Below are 13,217 nucleotides of genomic sequence, written 5' to 3'. Positions count from 1 at the left end.
CAAAGGGGAGGAAATGCATAGAGCAGCACGTTGGGCCACGGGTGGGCCAGTGCGCCCACGCCGAGGGGGCGTCCTCGTCCCGTAGCGAGAAGAACATAGGACAATGGGCGTTTGCGCGAGGCTGAAGAGATCTACGGTTGGCTGGCCGAACCTCCTCCACAGTAGACAAACTATCTGAGGATGGAGGCGCCAGTCTCCGTAGAGCGGATTTCCCCTTGACAAGAGGTCTGCGCCCCTGTTCAGTATGCCCGGGACATGGGCCGCCCGTAACGACAGGAAATGCCGCCTGCTCCATACTAACAGCCTGTGAGCGAGAGCATGCAGCTTGGAGGAGCGCATCCCCCCGGCAGTTGATATATGCTACAGCTGTCGTGTTGTCGCAGCGCACCAGCACATGATGCCCCTGCAAGCCGGGCAGAAAGTGATTCAGAGCCTTCCACACAGTGAGGAGCTCTAAATAATTTATATGGGCTGAGTGAAGTGTGCTTGGCCACACACCATTCACTGTTCTGCCCTCTTGCGTGGCTCCCCATCCTGTTAAGGACGCCGCCTGTCGCCACTACTTTCCGCGAGCATAATCGCCCCGAGAGGGGTCCCATGCGCGTAGAACTCTGCGTTCCTCCAGTGGCGCAGCGCTGCTGTGCACGAAGCGCCACTGTGACAGAGCGGCAGAGATCGCTTAAAGGGCTGAGATGAAGAGTTAAAACCCACTTCATGAACGCCCTCATTCTCAGAAGGCCCAAAGGCAGGACATGTATAGCCGCAGCCATAAGACCCTGTAGCCTGAGACATGCGCGATAATGTATTCTCGCCCTTCTTTGAATTGTGAGAGGCAATTCATTAAGGAGAGAACGCTCTTGTGAGAGACGCCGCGCATTGTAACCGAATTCAGCTCCAAACCCAGAAAAGTAACTCTCTGCGCTGGAATGAAATTGCTCTTGCTCACGCTCACTCTGAAGCCGAAGGCCATGATGTGAGCGAGCACACGGGCAGTGTTTTGCATGACGATCTCTCTCGAATCGGCTATAATCAGCCAATCGTCTATGTAAATCAGGATTTTGAGCCCCGCTATTCTCAGCGGGCTAACCCTGCTTCCGCGACACGTACAAAACACTCTTGGACTGAGTGCTAGGCCAAATGGAAGTACTGTGAATTCGTAACATATGCCTTGAAGGCTAAACGAAGAAACTTCCTGTGTGGCGGTAAACGCTGATGTGAAAAAACGCATCTTTCAGATCGATCGACGTGAACCAATCGCTCTGTTTTATTGCACGAGAGAGACCGCTGTGGGTTAACATTCTGAAATTGTATTTCCTTAAATGTTTGTTCAACACTCTGAGATCCAGAATAGGACGAAGTGAACCGCCCTTTTTGGAATCAGGAAATAACGGGAGTAAAAACCCTGTTGACATTGATGCGGAGGTACCACTCGCACCGCCCCCTTCTCGAGAAGAGAAGAGATCTCGTCTTTCAGAATGTGCGCGGAGCTCTCTTCTGTGTGAGAAAAGATAACTCCGCTGAAACGTGGCGGTTTTCTGGCAAACTGAAGTCTGTAGCTCTTCGTAATGGTGCGAATCACCCATTCTGGGGCAGACACAGACTGCCAGGCTGTCACGTGTGACGTGAGAGAGCCCACACTCACCGGCGAGTTGCCTAGGGCAGGCAATACAACCGGATCGTTCATTTGTGATACAATGGTGCCATCTAGTGGACAACTTAGGGGCGACATGTAGAATTTCAGGGGAACAACAGCACTTGGCAGAGCTTTCGCTCTCAGTGTTTGATATTTTTGTTGTTCTTGTTTTTTTGTTGTTTTTATTTTTGAAACACACACAGGGAATTGAACCTTTATTGAATGTGTGTGAAGTGGTTTGTGCAAACTGTGAAGAGACTGTGGTTGAGCACTTTTCAACAGTGGAGGGGCACACCTGGACAGTGAATTTCCCCAGTTCTGGAACTGGAAGCTGGGAGGGGAATTTTTTTATGGACCACACCTGAACTTGTGACACGTCCATAATGAACTGGGGTTGGGCACCCGAACGAGGGAAAAGGGGCCCTCGAGCTGAGAACTTCCTCCTTTTGGGTAAAGGGGGAAAAACTCAAGCTTGTGTCCACTGGGCTGGTCAGCCTGAAAACCTGGACCGAGAATCCCCTGGAGCTGAGCATCAGGTAGGCCTCTTCCTCTTCCCGTCCGTCGGGGTAGAGTGGGTGGGCTTTTTCGCTGCAGCCGCCGCGAAGGATGTCTTACCCCAGGGCTTAGGAGGATGGTTGGGCTGCTGGCTAGGCTGCTGGCTGGGTGGCCTGCTGCGAGCCTTAGGCCTGGCTGTGACTACGGCACGGCCGTCCTGTGGCTGGGGCCTGAGGGGGCCGTGCGGGGGGCTGGTGTGGAGTGGCCTTTCTAGGCAGGCACGGTTTAAACGCCTCATCCTCCTTCTTCATATCATCGCACCGCTGTTGCATAAGTGCAACAGCAGGGCCAAAAAGAGCCTGGCCTGGTTCCACTGGGGCTCCTGCTATGCGTCTTTTCTCGCTGTCGGGCAGACCAGAGAGATTGAGCCAGAGGGCCCGCTCCCCACAACACATAGGGCCATGGAGCGTCCGCCGGCTTGGACGGCCTGGCGGGCGCTACGAAGCGACCAGGTCGTTCACGGTAACGATCTCCTTCCACAGCGTCGGCGATGGCACGCCTTTCTCCAAATGAGTGCTCATGTCCTCCAACAGCTCGGCCTGGTAGGCCGAGAGGAGGGAGGAAACATTTAGAGCCCTTACCGTGAGAGCCGAGGCCTTGTACTGAGGCCTGGAAGACAGATGCTGAGAAGCGGTCCATCTTATTAGGGAGAACTGGCTTAGGAGGGGCCAGTAATCCTTCCTGCGAGGGGTTAAGGTGTCTGGCGATCGAGGGCTCGATGGTGGGAGGGTCGCCCATGCCACACGCTGCCATATCCTTAACCTCCAGACCCGCTAAGCCGTGCTTAAGATCTAGCGGGTCCTTCCAATAGAGTCGCATGTGCTTAGCGCACGCAGGGAGTACAGGCATGAGCTGCTTCCTAGGACCGGAAGGGGGACCTAGGAGTTCGCCGTCATACACATCCCTCTCTTGGTCGGCGGCGTTCTGGAGGGCCGGCCATTCCATGCCGAGACGAGCGGCCGCCGCTCACACACCTCGAGAAGGACCACGTGCGGCAGTGTAGCCGAGCCGCTAACCAGGGGAACTTGGGCGGACGGGGTGGTTAACTCGTCGTCCGAGTCCTCAAGTATAGCGGGGTCCTCGTCCTCGCCTGAGCCGGGCGGCTCGTCGTCGAACGAGGAAATACCGGGAAGGATTTCTCGAGTAGGCCCTCGTTAGACTGGTCAGCCCAACTGAGAGCAGGCATGCTCTGGGAAGTCCCCAGAGCTGTAACGCTTCACCTACTCCAGCGTCCGAATCGTAATGTTCGTCCGTGCCTTGAGAGGATGCAACCTTGAGTCTTCGCCGAAGAAGCTTCCTAGGCAGGGCGAAGCAATGGGTGCAGTTCTCAGGAAGTGAAAGCGCTTCCTGCGCGTGTCTTAGTCCCATGCACACCACGCAGAAGGGATGGGCATCCCTCGCGGCAATGAGTGAACCGCAGGCGGCAGGGCATGCACGCTGACTGCACGTCCGGTGGGTTACCGGAGAGCTTGTGATCCATTGGAGAGGTGAAAGTTGATAAACAGGCGGGCAGCCTGAGCAAATCCAGGTAGCGAGCGTGGGTGGCTTGCAACCCGAATTAATCGCAACTAAACGCAACCGCCTGACAATCACGCCTGGCGGAGGCTGATCAAATGGATATTTCCTCCTGTTGACTGTGGTGAAGTCAGCGAAAAACGTAGAGCTGCGAAGCAAAGAGGTCGCGAGAAGTGAATAACAACTGAGGTAAGATAGCGCGTACGAGTGTTTTATACACTTGGTAAGGGGCGGTCCCTTACCGAGCATTGGACACGCGCTTCTGTCTGTCAGGCCAGACTTGGTGCAATTGGATGCTTCTGCAGAGGTCAGGTGCAGATGCCCTTCCCATAGGTGGATCTCGAACACGAGATGATGAAAGAGAACTGCAATCTAGGTGTGATTAGCACCAGGCAAGCTGTAACTAATAAGCACCTTAGCATTGATTTCCTGAAAATCTAGTAATAAAAAATGTGAGGTGCAGTACGCTAGAAAAAGACAACCTAAATCCAAGAAGTCCCCTGCTGCAGACCTTCCTCACAAACCAACTGCACATGGTATACAGTGGGCTCGTCCAGGATTTGAACCCGAGACCTCTCGCAACCAAAGCGAGAATCATACCCCTAGACCAACGAGCCAGCTTTCTTGACCTATGGGCTGCAAAGTACCTGCCAATGAAAATCCAGAATATATCTCTACTTGACAGTATAAAAATTTGTCATCAGCTGAAAGTTGAGCACTGAAAATATGCGGCCAGAGTGTTCTAAATACGCATACTCTGAACACGCAACGTGCTCATACTCTTGGAGTTATTTGTACTAATTAGGTGGCAACACTTGCAATTGATTTCTTCTTGTCATAAAAAGTGCAAGAAAAAGGGGTAATCACAGGTTAAAAACAATAGATAGAAGTTGCACTTCCTTGCCTCGTTGGTTTTATAGAGCAGAAAGATCTTGTAGGCAATAATTACATTTTGTAAGCTTCATACACGTGAAAAGATTGATTTCTCACTTATTCACCATTAAAGGTGCGTACACACTGCCAGCCACTTTATCGCTGCAGGTCGCCAGTTGCTGGCGGTGAAGTCGCTAGTGGGTGTTCCCACTACTGGTTGCCTAGTAACGTTTATAAATGACATTCACGGATGTCATTCCATTGCTGTTGACAGCGAATCTCTTTTCTTGCCACTAAAAATAAATATTTTGGAGGGAAAAGACTAAATATAAATGGAATCAGTACATAAAATGCTTTATATCAAAGATGAATGACAAACAAGGCGTGCTGTTTGCCATAGCGGCTGTTTATCTGCGGCGAAAATTCAAATGCTGGTCTGTCTGGGTCCATAAAATCCCTGTGATCTCAGATACACCTTTACACGCAGTATTTTTCTTAAAAATGTCCTTGTACGTGGGAAGAGAAATATCATAGAGCACTGGAAAATTTCTAACAGCAAGAATTAGCCATTCATCCATCTTTCAGTTACTGCAGGAGCTGAAAGAGAGAGAGAAAGGATCACGTGAGCTCTCCAGTCTTCTCTCCTATTGGCTGTCGCGTCCGTTAGTCCTCCAAAGTTTAACATTTCTCAACTTTGTCGCGTCGCTGGACATGCCCACATCTAGCGCCAATGGTCGCGACAGCTCGTGTCGCCGGAAGTCGCTGTGCTCGCATTGAAAATGAATGGTATAGAGTGGCTGTCGTACGCGATGTCGCTGGCAGTGTGTACGCACCTTAATAGTCCCATTGAGATTTGAAGTCGGATTGCTGGATTCAGAGTGCTAGCTACTACACTGTGGAACCTAAAGAGGATGGATCTTAGTCTAATTCTCACCCACCTTAGTCATTTCAGCAACACTGGCAGTTTCCGAAGCACTCTTCATGTTGACATATGCCTGGAGAACACAGAGCGAGAGGCTATGAGAGCATTTTGAGGCCTTTAACTCCCCCTGCAAAAAAACTCCCTTAAAGTCCCCTCTGTAGGTGATACCGGGAAAGAAACTGCAATCTAGGTGTGATTAGCACCAGGCAAGCTGTAACTAATAAGCACCTTAGCATTGATTTCCTGAAAATCTAGTAATAAAAAATGTGAGGTGCAGTACGCTAGAAAAAGACAACCTAAATGCAAGAAGCTCCCTGCTGAAGACCTTCCTCATAAACCAACTGCACATGGTTTACAGTGGGCTCGTCCGGGATTTGAACCCGGGACCTCTCGCACCCTAAGCGAGAATCATACCCCTAGACCAACGAGCCACCTGTTTTGGACCTATGGGCTGCAAAGTACCTGCCAAGGAAAATCCAGAATATATCTCTACTTGACAGTATAAAAATTTGTCATCAGCTGAAAGTTGAGCACTGAAAATATGCGGCCAGAGTGTTCTAAATGCGCATACTCTGAACACGCAACGTGCTCATACTCTTGGAGTTATTTGCACTAATTAGGTGGCAACACTCGCAACTGATTTCTTCTTGTCATAAAAAGTGCAAGAAAAAGGGGTAATCACAGGTTAAAAACAGTAGATGAAAGTGGAAATATCAACAGTGGATGTTGTGGTTCGATTTAAGTTGCACTTCCTTGCCTTGTTGGTTTTATAGAGCAGAAAGATCTTGTAGGCAATAATTACATTTTGTAAGCTTCATACACATGAACAGATTGATTTCTCACTTATTCACCATTAATGGTCCCATTGAGATATGAAGTCGGATTGCTGGATTCAGAGTGCTAGCTACTACACCGTGGAACTTAAAGAGGATGGATCTTCAGTCTAATTCTCACCCACCTTAGTCATTTCAGCAACACTGGCAGTTCCCGAAGCACTCTTCATGTTGACATATGCCTGGAGAACACAGAGCGAGAGGCTATGAGAGCATTTTGAGGCCTTTAACTCCCCCTGCAAAAAAACTCCCTTAAAGTCCCCTCTGTAGGTGATACCGGGAAAGAAACTGCAATCTAGGTGTGATTAGCACCAGGCAAGCTGTAACTAATAAGCACCTTAGCATTGATTTCCTGAAAATCTAATAATAAAAAATGTGAGGTGCAGTACGCTAGAAAAAGACAACCTAAATCCAAGAAGTTCCCTGCTGAAGACCTTCCTCATAAACCAACTGCAAAAGGTATAAAGTGGGCTCGTCCAGGATTTGAACCCGGGCCCTCTCGCAGCCTAAGCGAGAATCATACCCCTAGACCAACGAGCCACCTATTTTGGACCTATGGGCTGCAAAGTACCTGCCAATGAAACTCCAGAATATATCTCTACTTGACAGTATAAAAATTTGTCATCAGCTGAAAGTTGAGCACTGAAAATATGCGGCCAGAGTGTTCTAAATGCGCATACTCTGAACACGCAACGTGCTCATACTCTTGGAGTTATTTGCACTAATTAGGTGGCAACACTCGCAATTGATTTCTTGTTGTCATAAAAAGTGCAAGAAAAAGGGGTAATCACAGGTTAAAATCAGTAGATGAAAGTGGAAATATCAACAGTGGATGTTGTGGTTCGATTTAAGTTGCACTTCCTTGCCTCGTTGGTTTTATAGAGCAGAAAGATCTTGTAGGCAATAATTACATTTTGTAAGCTTCATACACATGAACAGATTGATTTCTCACTTATTCACCATTAATGGTCCCATTGAGATATGAAGTCGGATTGTTGGATTCAGAGTGCTAGCTACTACACCGTGGAACCTAAAGAGGATGGATCTTCAGTCTAATTCTCACCCACCTTAGTCATTTCAGCAACACTGGCAGTTCCCGAAGCACTCTTCATGTTGACATATGCCTGGAGAACACAGAGCGAGAGGCTATGAGAGCATTTTGAGGCCTTTAGCTCCCCCTGCAAAAAAACTCCCTTAAAGTCCCCTCTGTAGGTTATACAGGGAAAGAAACTGCAATCTAGGTGTGATTAGCACCAGGCAAGCTGTAACTAATAAGCACCTTAGCATTGATTTCCTGAAAATCTAGTAATAAAAAAATGTGAGGTGCAGAACGCTAGAAAAAGACTACCTAAATCCAAGAAGTCCCCTGCTGCAGACCTTCCTCACAAACCAACTGCAATTGATTTGTTGTTGTCATTAAAAGTGCAAGAAAAAGGGGTAATCACAGGTTAAAAACAGTAGATGAAAGTGGAAATATCAACAGTGGATGTTGTGGTTCGATTTAAGTTGCACTTCCTTGCCTCGTTGGTTTTATAGAGCAGAAAGATCTTGTAGGCAATAATTACATTTTGTAAGCTTCATACACATGAACAGATTGATTTCTCACTTATTCACCATTAAAGGTGCGTACACACTGCCAGCGACTTTATCGCTGCAGGTCGCCAGTTGCTGGCGGTGAAGTCGCTAGTGGGTGTTCCCACTACTGGTTGCCTAGTAACGTTTATAAATGACATTCACGGATGTCATTCCATTGCTGTTGACAGCGAATCTCTTTTCTTGCCACTAAAAATAAATATTTTGGAGGGAAAAGACTAAATATAAATGGAATCAGTACATAAAATGCTTTATATCAAAGATGAATGAGAAACAAGGCGCGCTGTTTGCCATAGCGGCTGTTTATCTGCAGCGAAAATTCAAATGCCGGTCTGTCTGGGTCCATAAAATCCCGTGATCTCAGATACACCTTTCCACGCAGTATTTTTCTTAAAAATGTCCTTGTACGTGGGAAGAGAAATATCATAGAGCACTGGAAAATTTCTAACAGCAATAATTAGCCATTCATCCATCTTTCCGTTACTGCAGGAGCTGAGAGAGAGAGAGAAAGGATCACGTGAGCTCTCCCGTCTTCTCTCCTATTGGCTGTCGCGTCCGTTAGTCGCTCCAAAGTTTAACTTTTCTCAACTTTGTCGCGTCGCTGGACATGCCCACATCTAGCGCCAATGGTCGCGACAGGTCGTGTCGCCGGAAGTCGCTGTGCTCGCATTGAAAATGAATGGTATTGAGTCGCTGTCGTGCGCGATGTCGCTGGCAGTGTGTAGCATTGATTTCCTGAAAATCTAGAAGTTTCCGAAGCACTCTTCGTGTTGACGTATGCCTGGAGAACACAGAGCGAGAGGCTATGAGAGCATTTTGAGGCCTTTAACTCCCCCTGCAAAAAAACTCCCTTAAAGTCCCCTCTGTAGGTGATACCGGGAAAGAAACTGCAATCTAGGTGTGATTAGCACCAGGCAAGCTGTAACTAATAAGCACCTTAGCATTGATTTCCTGAAAATCTAGTAATAAAAAATGTGAGGTGCAGTACGCTACAAAAAGACAACCTGAATCCAAGAAGTCCCCTGCTGCAGACCTTCCTCACAAACCAACTGCACATGGTATACAGTGGGCTCGTCCGGGATTTGAACCCGGGACCTCTCGCACCCGAAGCAAGAACCATACCCCTAGACCAACGAGCCACCTTTTTTGACCAATGGGCTGCAAAGTACCTGCCAATGAAAATCCAGAATATATCTCTACTTGACAGTATAAAAATTTGTCATCAGCTGAAAGTTGAGCACTGAAAATATGCGGCCAGAGTGTTCTAAATGCGCATACTCTGAACACGCAACGTGCTCATACTCTTGGAGTTATTTGCACTAATTAGGTGGCAACACTTGCAATTGATTTCTTCTTGTCATAAAAAGTGCAAGAAAAAGGGGTAATCACAGGTTAAAAACAATAGATGAAAGTGGAAATATCAACAGTGGATGTTGTGGTTCGATTTAAGTTGCACTTCCTTGCCTCTTTGGTTTTATAGAGCAGAAAGATCTTGTAGGCAATAATAACATTTTGTAAGCTTCATACACATGAACAGATTGATTTCTCACTTATTTAATATTAAAGGTGCGTACACACTGCCAGCGACTTTATCGCTGCAGGTCGCCAGTTGCTGGCGGTGAAGTCGCTAGTGGGTGTTCCCACTACTGGTTGCCTAGTAACGTTTATAAATGACATTCACGGATGTCATTCCATTGCTGTTGACAGCGAATTTCTTTTCTTGCCACTAAAAATAAATATTTTGGAGGGAAAAGACTAAATATAAATGGAATCAGTACATAAAATGCTTTATATCAAAGATGAATGAGAAACAAGGCGCGCTGTTTGCCATAGCGGCTGTTTATCTGCGGCGAAAATTCAAATGCCGGTCTGTCTGGGTCCATAAAATCCCCGTGATCTCAGATACACCTTTCCACGCAGTATTTTTCTTAAAAATGTCCTTGTACGTGGGAAGAGAAATATCATAGAGCACTGGAAAATTTCTAACAGCAAGAATTAGCCATTCATCCATCTTTCAGTTACTGCAGGAGCTGAGAGAGAGAGAGAAAGGATCACGTGAGCTCTCCCGTCTTCTCTCCTATTGGCTGTCGCGTCCGTTAGTCGCTCCAAAGTTTAACTTTTCTCAACTTTGTCGCGTCGCTGGACATGCCCACATCTAGCGGCAATGGTCGCGACAGCTCGTGTCGCCGGAAGTCGCTGTGCTCGCATTGAAAATGAATGGTATTGAGTCGCTGTCGTGCGCGATGTCGCTGGCAGTGTGTAGCATTGATTTCCTGAAAATCTAGAAGTTTCCGAAGCACTCTTCGTGTTGACATATGCCTGGAGAACACAGAGCGAGAGGCTATGAGAGCATTTTGAGGCCTTTAACTCCCCCTGCAAAAAAACTCCCTTAAAGTCCCCTCTGTAGGTGATACCGGGAAAGAAACTGCAATCTAGGTGTGATTAGCACCAGGCAAGCTGTAACTAATAAGCACCTTAGCATTGATTTCCTGAAAATCTAGTAATAAAAAATGTGAGGTGCAGTACACTAGAAAAAGACAACCTAAATCCATGAAGTCCCCTGCTGCAGACCTTCCTCACAAACCAACTGCACATGGTATACAGTCGGCTCGTTCAGGATTTGAAACCGGGACCTATCACACCTTAAGCGAGAATCATACCCCTAGATCAACGAGCCAACTATTTTGGACCTATGGGCTGCAAAGTACCTGCCAATGAAAATCCAGAATATATCTCTACTTGACAGTATAAAAATTTGTCATCAGCTGAAAGTTGAGCACTGAAAATATGCGGCCAGAGTGTTCTAAATGCGCATACTCTGAACACGCAACGTGCTCATACTCTTGGAGTTATTTGCACTAATTAGGTGGCAACACTCGCAATTGATTTCTTCTTGTCATAAAAAGTGCAAGAAAAAGGGGTAATCACAGGTTAAAAACAGTAGATGAAAGTGGAAATATCAACAGTGGATGTTGTGGTACGATTTAAGTTGCACTTCCTTGCCTCGTTGGTTTTATAGAGAAGAAAGATCTTGTAGGCAATAATTACATTTTGTAAGCTTCATACACATGAACAGATTGATTTCTCACTTATTCACCATTAATGGTCCCATTGAGATATGAAGTCGGATTGCTGGATTCAGAGTGCTAGCTACTACACCGTGGAACCTAAAGAGGATGGATCTTCAGTCTAATTCTCACCCACCTTAGTCATTTCAGCAACACTGGCAGTTCCCGAAGCACTCTTCATGTTGACATATGCCTGGAGAACACAGAGCGAGAGGCTATGAGATCATTTTGAGGCCTTTAACTGCCCCTGCAAAAAAACTCCCTTAAAGTCCCTCTGTAGGTGATACCGGAAAGAAACTGCAATCTAGGTGTGATTAGCACCAGGCAAGCTGTAACTAATAAGCACCTTAGCATTGATTTCCTGAAAATCTAGAAGTTTCGAAGCACTCTTCATGTTGACATATGCCTGGAGAACACAGAGCGAGAGGCTATGAGAGCATTTTGAGGCCTTTAACTCCCCTGCAAAAAACTCCCTTAAAGTCCCCTCTGTAGGTGATACCGGAAAGAAACTGCAATCTAGGTGTGATTAGCACCAGGCAAGCTGTAACTAATAAGCACCTTAGCATTGATTTCCTGAAAATCTAGTAATAAAAAAATGTGAGGTGCAGTACGCTAGAAAAATACAACCAAAATTCAAGAAGTGCCCTGCTGCAGACCTTCCTCACAAACCAACTGCACATGGTATACAGTGGGCTCGTCCAGGATTTCAACCCGGGACCTCTCGCACCCAAAGCTAGAATCATACCCCTAGACCAACAAGCCACCTTTGATGACCTATGGGCTGCAAAGTACCTGCCAATGAAAATCCAGAATATATCTCTACTTGACAGTATAAAAATTTGTCATCAGCTGAAAGTTGAGCACTGAAAATATGCGGCCAGAGTGTTCTAAATGCGCATACTCTGAACACGCAACGTGCTCATACTCTCGGAGTTATTTGCACTAATTAGGTGGCAACACTTGCAATTGATTTCTTGTTGTCATAAAAAGTGCAAGAAAAAGGGGTAATCACAGGTTAAAAATAATAGATGAAAGTGGAAATATCAACAGTGGATGTTGTGGTTCGATTTAAGTTGCACTTCCTTGCCTCGTTGGTTTTATAGAGCAGAAAGATCTTGTAGGCAATAATAACATTTTGTAAGCTTCATACACATGAACAGATTGATTTCTCACTTATTTAATATTAAAGGTGCGTACACACTGCCAGCGACTTTATCGCTGCAGGTCGCCAGTTGCTGGCGGTGAAGTCGCTAGTGGGTGTTCCCACTACTGGTTGCCTAGTAATGTTTATAAATGACATTCACGGATGTCATTCCATTGCTGTTGACAGCGAATTTCTTTTCTTGCCACTAAAAATAAATATTTTGGAGGGAAAAGACTAAATATAAATGGAATCAGTACATAAAATGCTTTATATCAAAGATGAATGAGAAACAAGGCGGCTGTTTGCCATAGCGGCTGTTTATCTGCGGCGAAAATTCAAATGCCGGTCTGTCTGGATCCATAAAATCCCCGTGATCTCAGATACACCTTTCCACGCAGTATTTTTCTTAAAAATGTCCTTGTACGTGGGAAGAGAAATATCATAGAGCACTGGAAAATTTCTAACAGCAAGAATTAGCCATTCATCCATCTTTCAGTTACTGCAGGAGCTGAGAGAGAGAGAAAGGATCACGTGAGCTCTCCGTCTTCTCTCCTATTGGCTGTCAGCGTCCGTTAGTCGCTCCAAAGTTTAACTTTTCTCAACTTTGTCGCGTCGCTGGACATGCCCACATCTAGCGGCAATGGTCGCGACAGCTCGTGTCGCCGGAAGTCGCTGTGCTCGCATTGAAAATGAATGGTATTGAGTCGCTGTCGTGCGCGATGTCGCTGGCAGTGTGTAGCATTGATTTCCTGAAAATCTAGAAGTTTCCGAAGCACTCTTCGTGTTGACATATGCCTGGAGAACACAGAGCGAGAGGCTATGAGAGCATTTTGAGGCCTTTAACTCCCCCTGCAAAAAAACTCCCTTAAAGTCCCCTCTGTAGGTGATACCGGGAAAGAAACTGCAATCTAGGTGTGATTAGCACCAGGCAAGCTGTAACTAATAAGCACCTTAGCATTGATTTCCTGAAAATCTAGTAATAAAAAATGTGAGGTGCAGTACGCTACAAAAAGACAACCTGAATCAAAGAAGTCCCCTGCTGCAGTCCTTCCTCACAAACCAACTGCACATGGTATACAGT

General features: G+C 46.6%; 3 non-coding genes across 3 annotated transcripts; all 3 read right to left on the bottom strand.

The window, feature by feature from the left end:
• Positions 1-5,857: 5,857 nt before the first annotated feature.
• On the bottom strand, positions 5,858-5,929 carry trnap-agg (transfer RNA proline (anticodon AGG)). The gene has a single exon. It is a non-coding gene; the product is annotated as a tRNA-Pro (tRNA).
• Positions 5,930-6,799: 870 nt separating this feature from the next.
• On the bottom strand, positions 6,800-6,871 carry trnap-agg (transfer RNA proline (anticodon AGG)). The gene has a single exon. It is a non-coding gene; the product is annotated as a tRNA-Pro (tRNA).
• A 2,120-nt stretch (positions 6,872-8,991) lies between these two features.
• Positions 8,992-9,063, bottom strand: trnap-cgg (transfer RNA proline (anticodon CGG)). The gene has a single exon. It is a non-coding gene; the product is annotated as a tRNA-Pro (tRNA).
• Positions 9,064-13,217: the final 4,154 nt, after the last annotated feature.

This window comes from Xyrauchen texanus, unplaced genomic scaffold (genome assembly GCF_025860055.1).
Source record: "Xyrauchen texanus isolate HMW12.3.18 unplaced genomic scaffold, RBS_HiC_50CHRs HiC_scaffold_53, whole genome shotgun sequence".
Taxonomy (NCBI): domain Eukaryota; kingdom Metazoa; phylum Chordata; class Actinopteri; order Cypriniformes; family Catostomidae; genus Xyrauchen; species Xyrauchen texanus.
Note: the sequence above shows the minus strand (reverse complement) of the source record. Positions and strands in the feature narration are given on the sequence as shown.